The 17,881-nt window shown below is 42.9% G+C and overlaps 1 long non-coding RNA gene across 2 annotated transcripts in view; it reads right to left on the reverse strand.

Moving 5' to 3' along the window:
• The window catches only part of LOC137571680 (uncharacterized), a 159,733-nt gene that overhangs the window by 140,493 nt on the left and 1,359 nt on the right, over positions 1-17,881 (reverse strand). Inside the window, exons 2-3 of one of the 2 annotated variants that reach the window (XR_011031403.1) lie at positions 12,522-12,638; positions 5,007-5,059 (exon numbers count right to left, since the gene is read on the reverse strand). This is a non-coding gene — a long non-coding RNA (uncharacterized lncRNA). Of the gene's footprint in view, positions 1-5,006; positions 5,060-12,521; positions 12,639-17,881 lie in introns of those variants that run through there. The other variant, XR_011031402.1, reaches the window with a different exon arrangement.

Genomic DNA, 17,881 nt, shown 5'->3' on the forward strand with positions numbered 1-17,881 from the left:
AAAAGTGTGTTAAATGAATGCAGCAGCTCCTGTGTTTGCTTGGCTGAGTTCCACACTGTATACTGTTTGCATACAAACCCAGGATATCTCATTGATCATCTTTACATAGGAATGGGTGAAAAAAAATCAGGTATTTAGGAAATACATGACCATAAAGATTGAGAAAAAACTGCAAGGCTGTGCCAACCAGGAATCACTAATATAGTGTAGAAGCCTCTCAAATGCATAACTGGTATAGTAGAGGCTCGCTGGCTCAGCATAGCAAAGAGTCAGCAAGGCCAGAAAAAGGGTATTTCAGCAGAAACTGAGACTCCCCACTCATGAACACGGGTGCAAAGACACAGGCTTAAAGAAAACCAAAACTGAAAATTAAAAGTCAAAATAAGCATACACAAGTCATACTTGCCTTCCATGTAGTCTACTCCTCAGTGTCTTTCTCCTGTCCCGCGTCCTGTTTGTCCACTGTGATCAAGGGAATGCTCCACCCTCCATTTTGAAAATGGCCATTACCCATAACAGCTTTCTGGTCAGCACACTGTTAAACTGTAACATCGCCCACTTGAGCCATAGGGAAACATGGACATTACCTGGTACACCAGTTTTCCTCTCAGCTATAACTGACAGCAACTGATATTTTACTGACAACAACTGATATATTTCAGATCTGACAAAATATTGTCAGAACTGGAAGGGATTATTGTCAGAAGAAAATGGTGAGCTTCTGAGAGGAACTGATGGCAAGGTAACTATGCAATGTTCATTTGAAGTTACCTCATGTGTTTATTTTAAATATTTTTACTCAGTACAGGTTCTCTTTAAATTTACATGCTGAGAAGTGAAGCCGAGTACATCTTCCCGCTGAAGGTTCACATTGCTGCAGTGATGCCTATAGTCAAGGTACACTTGACTCAGTAGGCTTAGCTTTACAACCGTAGGTCTCAAATTTGTACCTACTTACTAGGGGATAGTTTTGCTGGTACCGATCCCTGTAATTGAAAGTAAGTTTCTGGTCAAATGACCAGTACCTTACTCCATTAAAGTCGAATTCCTGGATTTAAGGTACATTTTAGTTTTGGATAACATGAAATTAGTTAAATTCGTTTTTGTTTTTTATGGTTGTTTTAATCCCTATCTCAGAGCGTTCCAATCATTTGCATTCTTGAACTTCCTGTTTAGGAAAGTTAATGGTGTAGGCACATTGCTCTTCAGTCTGTTCTGCTGTATGGAGAGGGAAGAAGGAGGACGAGCAAGAACTACCCAGTTATGGAGGACTACAATAGAAGAACAATGGAGGTCATTATTAGTGATCCAACACGACAGATTGTTAATAGTGTTGTTCATGGTGCTGAGGGACACCTGCACTCACAACAGTTTTCTAAAAGAGGCCAAATGAAAACCTAGTGTGTGTATATAGCTTTGGATATGTGGGAGGGATGGGGGAATAAAGAGAGAAGAAGAGCTTCCTGTAATGGGACAAACATAGATAGCTAGCTTTTGTGCAAGACTGCATTGTTCTTTTTTTATGACACAAATATGAAATCGGGATAGGCTAAGACCACCTAAAATCAGTGTAATTTTAGACATCTGTGCGATTTCATTCTGTACATCTGTCCTTAATTAGTGGATGACACACAGCTGACTTTGATGCTGTGAACTGAAGACCAGGCAGAGATGTCCATAACTCATTTTCTGACCATCAAATAGAAAATGCTGGGTTGACGTCAATTCTACACACAGCCTGAATTGTTTTACGTTGCACAAGCTACTAAGTAGCCAAGATCCCAGTCTGCATGTCAAACAATGGACATTCTGTTGGCAGCGGGTTTAGACACAGGGAGATCCACAGTGGGCCCTTTGTTTTCTTATTCCACAGGAGGTGGAGTCAGTTTATGCATGGTACATACACCTGCTGGGTGCTTTATGTACTAGAGGCTTCTGGGAACAGAAAGCCTGCTATGTTGTTTAATGCTAATCCAATGAACATATGGGCAGATCAACACCAGCTTCATGTTTGGGTATTTAACTATTTCAGGAGAACAGAAGCAAGGAAGGGGGTTTCAAATGTACAGGAAAGAAAGAAAGAAAGAAAGAAAGAAAGAAAGAAAGAAAGAAAGAAAGAAAGAAAGAAAGAAAGAAAGAAAGAAAGAAAGAAAGAAAGAAAGAAAGAAAGAAAGAAAGAAAGAAAGAAAGAAAGAAAGAAAGAAAGAAAGAAAGAAAGAAAGAAAGAAATTTTCTTTCTGTACATCAGTCCTACAAAAGCTTGTACGTGAATAGCCCACATGAAATCTGTGTGTTGCTGTATCAAGAAATATTAATATAAAAAATAAATGTGTACCTACATTTGGTTAGAAAATGATATAGCATGCACCAATGTGATATGGGCCTCAATTAACTAAGCTTTATTAAACGTTTAATAATTTACCTCATGGGTAAAATCTAATTTTGAATTCACCAAGGTGTTATATATTTATCGAATGTTTATATATCTATAATCTATAACACCTTAGTGAATTCAAAATTAGATTTTACCCATGAGGTAAATTATCAAACGTTTGATAAAGTGTTTGATAACGCTTAGTGAATTGAGGCCTATCTGTTTTTTAATTTAAAACAGAATTCAAGAAAAATATCTCTTTTGGGAGTTATGAAGGCCTGACAGGAACCCTGAACACAATGACTAAAGTGAAGCAAAGTATGTGAAGTTACTGGCCTCCCATCAGAAGGTGTAGTTCACATTGTAAGCGTTGAGGGCTTTTGTGAGCGCTTTTTAAAGGGATTTTATGGCAATTTTAGAGAGATTTGAGATGTTTACAACTGCTTTTGTAAGCGCTTTGGTTTGGCGATTAACTTTTTTTCTTTAACAATCAGGAAGTGAACTCTTTGATCTGGAAATTAAATCACTTAAATATACTTTGTGAGGAAAAGCACTCACAAAATCGCTTAGCCAAGAGCTCTTTAACCACTTAACGACCGCCTAACGCCGATAGGCGTTGGCAGGTCTTAAGTGGTTTTCCATGGAAACTCCATGTCAGTTCACGGAGGGTGTCTTAGTGAACAGCCGGAGAGCCGCCGATCGCGGCTCGCCGGCATAATGTAAACATGCGGGGAAGAAATCCCCGCTGTGTACATCATACGGCGCTGCTGCGTAGCAGCGCCGTAAGGCAGATCGGCGATCCCCGGCCTCTGATTGGCCGGGGATCGCCGGCATAGGATAGGCTGAAGCCTATCCTACAATGCGCAGGATGGATATCTGTCCTGCGCAGCCCATAGAGGGAGAGGGAGGGACGGAGAGGAAGGGAGCGCCGAAAACGGTGCGGAGGGGGGCTTTGAAGAGCCCCTCCCGCAAAGCGCAGCAAGCCGGTGGCGATCAGACCCCCCAGCAGGACATCCCCCTGGTGGGGAAAAGAGGGGGTAAGTCTGATCACCCTGGCATATTCCTGATCTGTGCTGCGGGCTGGAGAGTCCACGTAGCACAGATCAGGCAAAACACCCCTGGTCCTTAAGTGGTTAAAGCGCTTAGCGATTTTCCTATACCTTCCATTGAAGCGCAAATGTTCTGAAAATGGTGCAAGACCCGCATTTGCAACTGGAAAGAAAGCTCTTTGCTCACGTAAGAACACTCACATGTAAAATCATTGATCAAGCTCTTTTAAAGCGCTTTTTAAAATCGCCAACGCTTTTAAAAAGCTCAAAGTGCTCATAGTGTGAACAAGCCCGAAGCCTGCTTAGTTTGCAGAACAAGACATGCTGGATAGATAAAATACAGGGGTAAGCCAGAGTCTACAAAAAACTAGCACCACTGCCTTGCGGTGGAAGTTGAACTACATAGAAGGAAAGAACCCAGACAGAAATCAGTGTGTCTGGAAGCTTTAGGTGGCAGCCCCACCACCTGGATCAGGTCCTGAAGGCTAATAACCTACAAACCAAATGAAATTACTATGAAACTAATATCACAGCACTAGGGTGCTCTATCAGTGTTGAAATAAAGTATGATGAAAAACTAGCTTTGTTTGGGTCTTATTTTCAGAGTTACCACATGGGGGAGCTGTTAAGTTACTGCTTTACAGACTTGATTCATAAGGTTTTCTCATCATGGATGCTAATATAAGGAAGCCAAGAATCTGTGTTCCAAACAGATTCTCACCATGAATAAAACAATTTTGGAAACTAATTGCAAGACACAGCAAACAGTAATTATGTATTTCTCTCGGCTTAACCCTTGGCTGTTTTTTAAAATGACAAAGATACTGCGAGACAGAAAGAAATAGATGAGGATAGTACTAATGTTGTTGTTTACCTAAACAAAATTGTGCTGAGTAAGATGAAAAGATAGGTCAAAATAATACGCAGATACATTCTGTGCATAATTTAATATACAGCAAAAATGCATTTTAAATAAATTATTAAAATGTAGACTTGAGGTAAAACATGTACAGTCATGACAAGAAACAGTGGCATAACAAAGGCCCCACTGTGAGTTTTACATCTGACCCCAACCACTGTATTGATATGGAATCCCAAAACCTACTAAGGACAGCTGCAGTGTCAGAGAGGTGTAATCAGACTAGGCCTCTTGCACACTACATGGGATTCTGATTTTTTTATATGATCTAATTTTTGATTCTGATGAAAAAAGTACTGCATGCTGCTACGTTTTTTAATCGGAATCAAAAATTGGATCATCAAAAAATCTGAATCGCATGTAGTGTGCAAGAGAACCGTTTGTTTAGGATTACCACTATTCAATGCACATATAGATGTGATCATTACCAGCATAGCACAAATGAAAAGCTAATAAGATGCATGAAAGAGGGCCCCTAGTGGGCCCCTCTGGTCTAGGGGTCCCGATGCGGTCACAACCTCTGCATCCCCTATTACTATGGCACTGATAAGAAACAATACAGAAAGGCTGCCTTAAAAAACATATAACTAGAGCTCTTTTACAATGCATAGGCTTGAATTTGATTTTCAGGGTGCATGTGATTTGCAGAACGCAGGACACTTGCCTTTTCATTCAAATAAGGGTGCTCCATTTCTTCTATCTGCCTTGTGATTCTTGCTGAAAGACAATTGAGTGTGATATCTGATCGAACCACAGCTGGACAAAATTTGCAGGGCAAGAGCAGAGGGAAAACTATTGTGTTCTGTAATGTCCGAAAAATAGGATCACAATGCAACGACAATGGAAAGTCACATTATACATTTTTAATGCAATATGACATACGCAGTGCATCTGCACCCAAAACCATGCGCGTTGAGTGGTAATGCACTGCAGGCAGTGCAATATCCTGACAGAGTATGTTGCAACACAAGCATGCCAACGCGAAAAGCCATTGAAATATAAGTGCATTGCTTTTTCGATGATTATGCAATGCAACGGACATAGGGCTTGATTCACTAAACCATGATAACGGATATCACGGTCGCGCTAGCGTTTTGAACGTGTTATAGAACGCGGCCGCCTAATTGGTAGATCGCGGCCTCATGACCGGGTCCCATTGAATTTTGCGGCCAGCAGCTGTAGAACGCGTCCTATCAGATTCTGCTGCTGGTCACTGATAGCGCGGTCAATCAGGGAAGGAGAGAGGCGCGGCTGAGAGGCCAGGGGCGGCTCTGCCATGAAGCAGTGTCATGGCTGGGGGCGTGGCGCTGGAACCAAAACTTCCGCCTTCACTCACACTGCCTGCCGGAGCCTCCCTCAGCAGCCAAATTGCATATCTGCCCTCCAGGCAGCCGCGGTTAAGGGAGTGAAGACCAGGATGCCGCCGCTGGAGAGAGGTAAGCGTGCCTGCCCTATACTCAGCTAACCTATACAAAAGACACATATACCCAGGTAACCTGTACTAAAGGCACATATACCCAGATAACCTATACTGAGGCACATATACCTAGCTAACCTATAATGAAGGCACATATACCCAGCTAACCTATATTGAAGGCACATATACGCAGCTAACCTATATTGAAGGCACATATACCCAGCTAACCTATAATGAAGGCACATATACCCAGCTAACCTATATTGAAGGCACATATACCCAGCTAACCTATAATGAAGGCACATATACCCAGCTAACCTATACTGAAGGCACATATACCCAGCTAACCTATACTGAAGGCACATATACCCAGGTAACCTGTACTAAAGGCACTTATGCCCAGCTAACCTGTACTAAAGGCACTTATGCCCAGCTAACCTATACTGAGACGCATATACCTAGGTAACCTATACTGAAGGCACATATACCCAGCTATCCTATACTGACGGCACATATACCCAGCTAACCTATACTGAAGGCACATATACCCAGCTAACCTATACTGAAGGCACATATACCCAGCTAACCTATAATGAAGGCACATATACCCAGCTAACTTATACTGAAGGCACATATACCCAGCTAACCTATAATGAAGGCACATATATCCTGCTAACATATACTGAAGTCACATATACTCAGCTAACCTATAATGAAGGCACATATACCCAGCTAACCTATACTGAAGGCACATATACCCAGCTAACCTATAATGAAGGCACATATATCCTGCTAACCTATACTGAAGGCACATATACCCAGCTAACCTATAAAGAAGGCACATATACCCAGCTAACCCATATTGAAGGCACATATACCCAGCTAACCTATAATGAAGGCACATATACCCAGCTAACCTATACTGAAGGCACATATACCCAGCTAACCTATAATGAATGCACATATATCCTGCTAACCTATACTGAAGGCACATATACCCAGCTAACCTATAAAGAAGGCACATATACCCAGCTAACCCATATTGAAGGCACATATACCCAGCTAACCTATAATGAAGGCACATATACCCAGCTAACCTATACTGAAGGCACATATACCCAGCTAACCTATAATGAATGCACATATATCCTGCTAACCTATACTGAAGGCACATATACCCAGCTAACCTATAAAGAAGGCACATATACCCAGCTAACCCATATTGAAGGCACATATACCCAGCTAACCTATACTGAAGGCACATATACCCAGCTAACCTATACTGAAGTCACATATACGCAGCTAACCTATATTGAAGGCACATATACCCAGCTAACCTATAATGAAGGCACATATACCCAGCTAACCTATACTGAAGGCACATATACCCAGCTAACCTATAATGAAGGCACATATACCCAGCTAACCTATACTGAAGGCACATATACCCAGCTAACCTATAATGAAGGCACATATATCCTGCTAACCTATACTGAAGTCACATATACGCAGCTAACCTATATTGAAGGCACATATACCCAGCTAACCTATAATGAAGGCACATATACCCAGCTAACCTATACTGAAGTCACATATACGCAGCTAACCTATATTGAAGGCACATATACCCAGCTAACCTATAATGAAGGCACATATACCCAGCTAACCTATACTGAAGGCACATATACCCAGCTAACCTATACTGAAGGCACATATACCCAGCTAACCTATACTGAAGGCACATATACCCAGCTAACCTATACTGAAGTCACATATACGCAGCTAACCTATATTGAAGGCACATATACCCAGCTAACCTATAATGAAGGCACATATACCCAGCTAACCTATACTGAAGGCACATATACCCAGCTAACCTATACTGAAGGCACATATACCCAGCTAACCTATACTGAAGGCACATATACCCAGCTAACCTATAAAGAAGGCACATATACCCAGCTAACCTATACTGAAGGCACATATACCCAGCTAACCTATAATGAAGGCACATATACCCAGCTAACCTATACTGAAGGCACATATACCCAGCTAACCTATAAAGAAGGCACATATACCCAGCTAACCCATATTGAAGGCACATATACCCAGCTAACCTATACTGAAGGCACATATACCCAGCTAACCTATAAAGAAGGCACATATACCCAGCTAACCCATATTGAAGGCACATATACCCAGCTAACCTATAATGAAGGCACATATACCCAGCTAACCTATACTGAAGGCACATATACCCAGCTAACCTATAATGAATGCACATATATCCTGCTAACCTATACTGAAGGCACATATACCCAGCTAACCTATAAAGAAGGCACATATACCCAGCTAACCCATATTGAAGGCACATATACCCAGCTAACCTATACTGAAGGCACATATACCCAGCTAACCTATACTGAAGTCACATATACGCAGCTAACCTATATTGAAGGCACATATACCCAGCTAACCTATAATGAAGGCACATATACCCAGCTAACCTATACTGAAGGCACATATACCCAGCTAACCTATAATGAAGGCACATATACCCAGCTAACCTATACTGAAGGCACATATACCCAGCTAACCTATAATGAAGGCACATATATCCTGCTAACCTATACTGAAGTCACATATACGCAGCTAACCTATATTGAAGGCACATATACCCAGCTAACCTATAATGAAGGCACATATACCCAGCTAACCTATACTGAAGTCACATATACGCAGCTAACCTATATTGAAGGCACATATACCCAGCTAACCTATAATGAAGGCACATATACCCAGCTAACCTATACTGAAGGCACATATACCCAGCTAACCTATACTGAAGGCACATATACCCAGCTAACCTATACTGAAGGCACATATACCCAGCTAACCTATACTGAAGTCACATATACGCAGCTAACCTATATTGAAGGCACATATACCCAGCTAACCTATAATGAAGGCACATATACCCAGCTAACCTATACTGAAGGCACATATACCCAGCTAACCTATACTGAAGGCACATATACCCAGCTAACCTATACTGAAGGCACATATACCCAGCTAACCTATACTGAAGGCACATATACCCAGCTAACCTATAAAGAAGGCACATATACCCAGCTAACCTATACTGAAGGCACATATACCCAGCTAACCTATAATGAAGGCACATATACCCAGCTAACCTATACTGAAGGCACATATACCCAGCTAACCTATAAAGAAGGCACATATACCCAGCTAACCTATACTGAAGGCACATATACCCAGCTAACCTATAATGAAGGCACATATACCCAGCTAACCTATACTGAAGGCACATATACCCAGCTAACCTATAAAGAAGGCACATATACCCAGCTAACCCATATTGAAGGCACATATACCCAGCTAACCTATACTGAAGGCACATATACCCAGCTAACCTATAAAGAAGGCACATATACCCAGCTAACCCATATTGAAGGCACATATACCCAGCTAACCTATAATGAAGGCACATATACCCAGCTAACCTATACTGAAGGCACATATACCCAGCTAACCTATAATGAATGCACATATATCCTGCTAACCTATACTGAAGGCACATATACCCAGCTAACCTATAAAGAAGGCACATATACCCAGCTAACCCATATTGAAGGCACATATACCCAGCTAACCTATACTGAAGGCACATATACCCAGCTAACCTATACTGAAGTCACATATACGCAGCTAACCTATATTGAAGGCACATATACCCAGCTAACCTATAATGAAGGCACATATACCCAGCTAACCTATACTGAAGGCACATATACCCAGCTAACCTATAATGAAGGCACATATACCCAGCTAACCTATACTGAAGGCACATATACCCAGCTAACCTATAATGAAGGCACATATATCCTGCTAACCTATACTGAAGTCACATATACGCAGCTAACCTATATTGAAGGCACATATACCCAGCTAACCTATAATGAAGGCACATATACCCAGCTAACCTATACTGAAGTCACATATACGCAGCTAACCTATATTGAAGGCACATATACCCAGCTAACCTATAATGAAGGCACATATACCCAGCTAACCTATACTGAAGGCACATATACCCAGCTAACCTATACTGAAGGCACATATACCCAGCTAACCTATACTGAAGGCACATATACCCAGCTAACCTATACTGAAGTCACATATACGCAGCTAACCTATATTGAAGGCACATATACCCAGCTAACCTATAATGAAGGCACATATACCCAGCTAACCTATACTGAAGGCACATATACCCAGCTAACCTATACTGAAGGCACATATACCCAGCTAACCTATACTGAAGGCACATATACCCAGCTAACCTATAAAGAAGGCACATATACCCAGCTAACCTATACTGAAGGCACATATACCCAGCTAACCTATAATGAAGGCACATATACCCAGCTAACCTATACTGAAGGCACATATACCCAGCTAACCTATAAAGAAGGCACATATACCCAGCTAACCTATACTGAAGGCACATATACCCAGCTAACCTATAATGAAGGCACATATACCCAGCTAACCTATAATGAAGGGACCTATATCTAACTACTTTTCTGGGGGGGGGGGGGGGGGGGGGTAGCGAGCCGAAAAAGTGTGGGCACCCCTGCTGTAGGTACTCTTTAAGGTCTAACGTCTATGTAGAATGCAGAGATGAGATAGCGGCAATCACCAGTCTACTGGCAACCCTGTGACAGTCATGCACTCTTGGCTTGGCTGAGTGGCATGCTCTGTCTAATGTCATTAACGGTACACTATCTGCAAACGATCAGTGGATTTGATCTTACGATTGTAAAATTGATAATTTCTACCAAAATTAATCGATCGGAATAGCAGTTGTAAAAATGTATTGGTATGTGGGTTATAATGAAATAATAAAATTGTACTATTTATGTGCCTCATCGATGCCTTCAATTTTTTTCATCTGTATTGAATGCTGGAATCCCTCGATCATTTGCACAAAATTGTATCATTAATGGGCACCATTATAGAGACAGAAGGGGAAGAGGCTTCCCAGCATATACCAGCAGCATGTTTAATTGGGCGCCAGGTGTTGTCGATGGGTAGAATTTCGGAAATTGTGTAATACCAATATTCTACTATCGGCTATCTTACACTAACAACCCCTTTACACCCCAAAGCAAGAGCGCCCTTTCTGTTTAGTATTGTGTGGTGAGATGCATACAATAAAATGTACAGGTGTCATCTGACATTCATTATGCAGTTATATCTTTGCTCATCCTCTTCCCTTTCTTTCCTAGAACAGGCTTTTCAGCCAAGAGCTGATTAGTATGTCTGTACAAAGCTCATTATTAAAGGACACCTGAACTGAGAGGAATATGGAATCTGCCATTTTTTCCCTGTAAACAATACCAATTGCCTGGCAGTCCTACTGATCTCTTTGACTGCAGTAGTATCTTGATCACACACCTGAAACAAGCATTCAACTAATGCAGTCAGATTTCAGTCAGAAACAACTCTTTGGTATGTTTGTTCAGGGTCTATGGCTAAAAGCATTAGAGGCAGATGATCAGCAGGACATCCAGGCAACTAGTATGGATTAAAGGTAAATAAATATGGCAGCATCCACGTTCAGGTATGCTTTAAACTTCACACACAACTGTAAAAATAATTTTGGACCACAGTCTGTACACGCAGAGAGGCACTCACTATAACAGGTAAGAACTCTTAACAGAACAAAAACATGCAGAGATAATACACACACCACCATCAGGAAATGGAGCTTACTTAGAACAGAGAGGAACACAGAGATTGAATACGGAAAAAAACAATACCATAGAGATCACTGCAGCATTTTACACTGACATCTTGTTTTTGATTTACTATACTGCAGTTTAAGTAATCTGTTTATACTTCCAATTGTCTGTTTGTAGCTTGAAGCTCGAGGTATGCACCTTGAGCTTCAAGCTACAAACAGACATGCACAATTTGGGGTCAAATTTAGGTAATTTGCCAGGATCAAACTTCATTCTGCAGTTGACAGTGCGGGACCCCAATGCTGTGCAGATGTGACAACATAAGCATGGTAGGCAGCGCAGGACATGTTGGAGTGGATTCCATGGGTGGGGTACGGAGGGGTACAATGGACCTGGCCACCGTTTTTGAAAGATTTGGCATGCCGGATCATTAAAATAACCTTGGAAGACACTTGTACTAACAATAGATTCCCAGCAATTATGCAGGCTAGGCTGTTCTTAGCGGATGCAACCAGCTGAGAACAGTCTAGCAGGCCAGAGTCGTGAAGCATACCCGTCACCAAATATCAACATAGCTAATGGTGGTATTAGTGACAGGATTAGTGCGTACAGGTATACTTAGTATGAGCATCATTCACTATAATGTGCAGCATACCATATTTATTGTTTTAGTGGTACATACCACTAATGTTTACAGTTTCTAGGCTTTGTTCATTCATTAGAGCAGTTGCTATGGAAACAACATCTCGTATTTTTGTTTGGTAAATGACCTGTTGGATGCAGTTAATGGGTTGCTTAGTCAATTCATTAAAATGTCACAAGCTCTATTAACCTCACTTACTTTAGGATTTTAAATGCAAACTTTGTGCTGCCATTAATAAACAGAGGCCTGTCTGCTACATGTACCGCTGCTCTCTCTCTCTCTCTCTAAAGCCTTGCACACTTGCTAGAGGGTCCTTGGCCAAAGCGGTCAGGAATCTAGCATACTTACAGCTTCCAAATGCATTGTCCAGAAATCCCGAGTGTAGGATTGTCCCAGGTGAACACATTTGTACTCCTTTTCCCCCTTCTTGCTGGAAGCAGGTCCATGGTGCGCCCAGGTCCAGTTCTAAATAAAATGGGATCATGAGCAAAAGTTATCATGGGCTCCCCTGATCCCCCAATATAGTGATATTAATTGCCTGGGCTCCTGCCCCTCACCCCAGATAGCAACACCGGAGGCCTTTGATTTGCTCCTAATAGTATCAGGAGACCTTTTTCTCCCTTATAGCAGTATTAATGGAACCCTTGTCTCGCCAAATAGCAGTACAGACAGCCCCCTACTCACAAACGACTTACAATGTTTCAGAGATACAAAGAAAGTTCTCTCCATATACAAAATATACAATACTTTTTTATTACATACTAGCAAAAAACCCTGCCCATTTAATATTGGGTGCTGGGCAATTGGCAGCATGCTGCACACTCACAGCCGCAACCCCCTCCCACGACGTGCGAACGGCCACAAACCATACACCACGTGGACACAACTGCTGCCTGCAGCCCACCCGTGTGCTGCACATGCAGCTGGCATGGACACAGGGACAGGGGGATTTTTATATAGGATTGTTTTTTTGTTAAATGTTACAGTATTGTATAAACTGTTATAAGTACACTTTAAAGAGGATCTGTAACCAATTTACCCCTGCTTTTCTTGTCTTCCACATGTAGCAGTACCTGTGCCGACCTCCTCAATGTAATCCTGATACCCTTTGGACTGCAATCTCACTGCTTTCCCCCCTTCTTCAACTCATGTCGGTGCTTGTTGACGGGTATTCATGAAGGCCAGGCTTCTGCTGCAGTGGGGACAACTAGTGCTAGCCCCCTCTATGCCCCTCCATGCTTGTGTAAAGCAGCCTCCTGTCTTTCCCATCTCTCAGCATCACAGTCACTTTCCTGTGCAAAGCGTGTTTAAAGCAAGGGAGCAGCTGAACAGTTGAGTGCTGTGCACTGTTTTATGGCATGAGAGGACATACGGTGCGTGCTCAAACATGCTGTCCTCTCATGCACGGCTCCAGATGGGAGTGCCTGACTCACGTGCACACTGCTGTGCCCAGAAGTAGTTCCAGGGTCGCGGCCATATTTATTGTTAGTAAACAGTATATAAAGTAGTGGAGAAAGCGGGGCGGATGGGGCCAGGGCAGCAAGATGATTTCAAAGGTATGTTTATTTTAAGATCCTCTTAAAACCACATTGAAAACAACTAAAAAATATAGTTTCGGGTTTGTTCACACTAAGGGCTCTTTTTTTTTTTTTTTTAAGTGCCGGCGATTTTCAAAATCACCCTAAAAGTGCTTGTGCAATGGATTTCCTATTCCCCGAGAGTGTTCACATATAAGTGGTTCAATTGTGGTTCGCTAACCAAAACGCTGCCTGTGCCTTGTTTGGGGCAATCCCCCTCAATGGAAGGTATAGGGAAATTGCAAAGTGCTTTGTATAGCAATTTCCCCAGCGCTTTCATGAATAACTACATAGGCAAATGCAGGGGGGGGATTACAGGTGCCCAGAATCCCCCCTCATACCAGGTCTAGTGTAGTGCCTGGGGACAGGCAAAAGTTGAGACACCAGAATATCTGCAGGCATCCTGCAGCTTACCGCACTGCCCCCTTTCTTTCCCTGCTACAGTTGACTTTGGATGTACAGAGCATGGAGCAGCTCTGGGGCACTTAACAAAGCTAGGTATGAGCACAGCCCTGTGCCCTGCTGTGTGAATGCTTCACTTTCCCCTTCATTAGCAATGTTGCCTGTCCTCATTATTATTTGTATTCATACTGCTCCTGATTGATCCCGTTGTTGATTGGGAGCAGATCGGACATGTCTAAAGTGGCAGCACGGTGGCGTAGTGGTTAGCTCTCTCGCCTTGCAGCGCTGGGTCCCTGGTTCGAATCCCAGCCAGGGCACTATCTGCAAAGAGTTTGTATGTTCTCTCCGTGTCTGCGTGGGTTTCCTCCGGGTACTCCGGTTTCCTCCCACATTCCAAAAACATACGGATAAGTTAATTGGCTCCCCCTAAAAAAAAAAATTGGCCCTAGACTACAGTACATACACTACATAATATAGACATATGGCAATGGTAGGGATTAGATTGTGAGCTCCTTTGAGGGACAGTTAGTGACAAGATATATATATATATATATACACATTGTACAGCGCTGCGTAATATGTCGGCGCTATATAAATACTAAATAATAATAATAATAATAAAGTAATCCTTAGATTCTGTCAGTCGGACGAGAAATTGCATTATGTGTACCCAGCATGATGATACCCTACCATATAATTATACTGTATTGTGCGTGGCTGAGGGAGACCTTTCAGGAATCCCCCCCTTAAAAATCCTGGGTTTGCCCCTGAACTACATTGTATTTATTCATTCCCGGGTGAAAGAGTTCACTTTCTGACTGACATAAGGAAGTGAAAAAACAAATCGCTATGCAAAAGCGCTTAGAAAAGCACTTTACAAAAAAATAGGTAATGCGCAGGTAAGCGCCAGGAGGCGCTAAAAAAATTGCGCAAAAAAATGCAAAACGCTGGCATCAACGATTGTGATTTATGATGTGAACAAGGCCTTATACTATATGTCCAAATCCAGAGTTTTCTGAAAGTGAATCAATAATTCCCATTTCACCAGGTTTAAAGAAAACCTGTAACTAAAAAAAAGTTTCCCTGGGGGGTACTCACCTCGGGTGAGCCTACGGATCCGATTGAGGCTTTCCCCGTCCTCCTGTGTCTCACAGCAGTCCCGCTGTGCCCCTCCGAACAGCGGGGACGTAAATATTTACCCTCCCGGCTCCAGCGTAGGTGCAGTATCGCCTCTCCACTCGGAGATAGGAGGAAATAGCCGAACGCTGTCAGGCCGCTCTACTGCTCAGGCGCTATAAATGCCTGCTTACGTGAACTACAGCAATGGATGAATGACAACTGGCTGAAACTAAATGCAGACAAAACTGAAGTTTTTGTGATCGGAGAGCAGTGCATGACAACAAAACAACTTAACTTGCAGTCTTCACCACTGGGAATAGGAGGCATGGATCTACCCAGCTCTGATCATGTGCGTAGCCTGGGAGTTCTAATTGATGGGGATTTAAACTTCAGAACTCAAATCTCGGCTGTGGTGAAATCATCCTATTTTCACCTGAAGAACATTGCAAAAATCAAGCACCTCATCCCCCCAGAAGATCTGCCAACCTTAGTCCATGCCTTCATTACATCCCGACTGGACTACTGTAATGCGCTCTACACTGGCCTTGCAAAAAAGGTCTTGTACCACCTACAGCTGATACAGAATACTGCTGCCAGACTGCTAACCAACCAACCCCGTCACTGCTACATAACGCCAGTCCTGCACTCCCTTCACTGGCTACCTATAGAATGGAGGGTCCTATTCAAGATCGGCCTACTAACATTTAAATCCCTGAATAATCTGGGCCCTGGATACATGAAAGATATGTTGCAGCTGCGTAGCAATCCCCGCATTCTCAGATCCACAGGTTCTAATAATCTAGTCATACCCAGAGTCCACTTGGAAACTTTTGGTCCCAGAGCCTTCTGCCATGCTGCCACTACGTTTTGGAACTCCTTACCTCAACAGATCAGGACAGCTCCATCCCTGAACGTGTTTAAATCCAGACTGAAAACCCACCTGTTCTGTTTGGCATTTGCAGAAATATAACTTTTGTTATGGGAATACTTCATCCTACTACCAATTACTGAATCTGAGAGAGCCTAAGCGCTTTGAGTCCTATTAGAGAAAAGCGCTATAGAAATGTTATTGTATTGTATAAGTCGGGCAGCACGGTGGCATAGTGGTTAGCGCTCTTGCCTTGCAACACTGGGTTCCCGGTTCGAATCCCAGCAAGGTCAACATCTGCAAGGAGTTTGTATGTTCTTCCCGTGTCTGTGTGGGTTTCCTCCGGGCACTCCGGTTTCCTCCCACATTCCAAAAACATACAGATAAGTTCATTGGCTTCCCCCTAAATTGGCCCTATACTATGATACATGCACTACACGATACATGCATAGACATATGACTATGGTAGGAACTAGATTGTGAGCCCCTCTGAGGGACAGTTAGTGACAAGACAATATATACTCTGTACAGCGCTGCGTAATATGTTGGCGCTATATAAATACTTAAATAAATAAATAAATAAAAAAGTCTCCATTCACCTGCGCAGTAGAGCGGACCTGACAGAGATCGGTTATTTCCACCTATCTCTGTGCGGAGAGCCAGGGAAGGTAAATACATCAGCGCTTATCAGTGCTTGTCGGGGGAGGATTCCGGGACACTTCGGGGAAGCCAGTGCTGGATTGACTGCAGCTACAGGGGAGGGGGAAGCCTCATTTGGACCCTAAGGCTTCTCCCTCCCGAGGTGAGTAGGATTTTTTTTTTGTTACAGAGTCTCTTTAACACATGACTTAACTTACAAATCCAACTTACAATAACAATCTCCCAGAGCGTAACCAGTTTGTAAGTAAGGGGCCGCCTGTATTTAGTGATCTTTATATTCCCTCCCATAACAGTATGGGTTGCCTGTCCTTCTTCCCATTCACAATAGTATCAGAGTGCCGTTTGTCTCACCTCTCCAATGACACATGGGGCCCTAGACAATTGTCCAGTTTGCCCCTATGTAAGCACCTGTCCTCCTCCCCAGCAACAGCAGAGATCGATGCTGCAACGTGGCCACCCGATTGTCATTTCAATCTATTTCCATTCTGCATTTTGGAAAGATCTCATTAGAAAGGGCTCATTCGGGTGTGCACCGGTAGCGGTGTTCAATTTCCTGACCCCTGGCCTCTCCCTGTAAAACGTGTACCCCCAAGCCTGTGGTGAGTGTTGCAGGTTAACTTGTTCAGCAGCACGCCTCCTCCCAAGTTCCAAGTCTTTCTCCATTACTGCTAGGGGCATATGTGCCCTGTGACCCCGCCACATTTACGTCTCATCAGTACATGCAGCGGGGCCACAGGGTACAAGCACCCCCAGCGACAATGGACAAAGACACAGGACACATGCGCTGGCGGACAGGGGAGCCTGCAACACTAAACAGCCTGGGAGGTACACAGTACATGCAGGAGATTTCTATTAGAAATCTGTTTGCAGTGTGTTCCAAGTAATAGATTCCTCTCTGATCAGATTTGACCATCTAACTCTGTATAGCCACGTTAAAGCACACCTGAGCTGAGAAGGATATTTAAGCTGACATATTTATTCCCTTTTAAACAAAGATGCTCGCCCAAAAGAAATTGAATACTATGAGCAGATTGTGTAGGTAATCCCTCATACTACATGGAGGTGGTAAAATTGGTCAGAGA

The sequence above is a fragment of the Hyperolius riggenbachi genome, chromosome 4, assembly GCF_040937935.1.
Source record: "Hyperolius riggenbachi isolate aHypRig1 chromosome 4, aHypRig1.pri, whole genome shotgun sequence".
In the NCBI taxonomy this organism is placed as follows: domain Eukaryota; kingdom Metazoa; phylum Chordata; class Amphibia; order Anura; family Hyperoliidae; genus Hyperolius; species Hyperolius riggenbachi.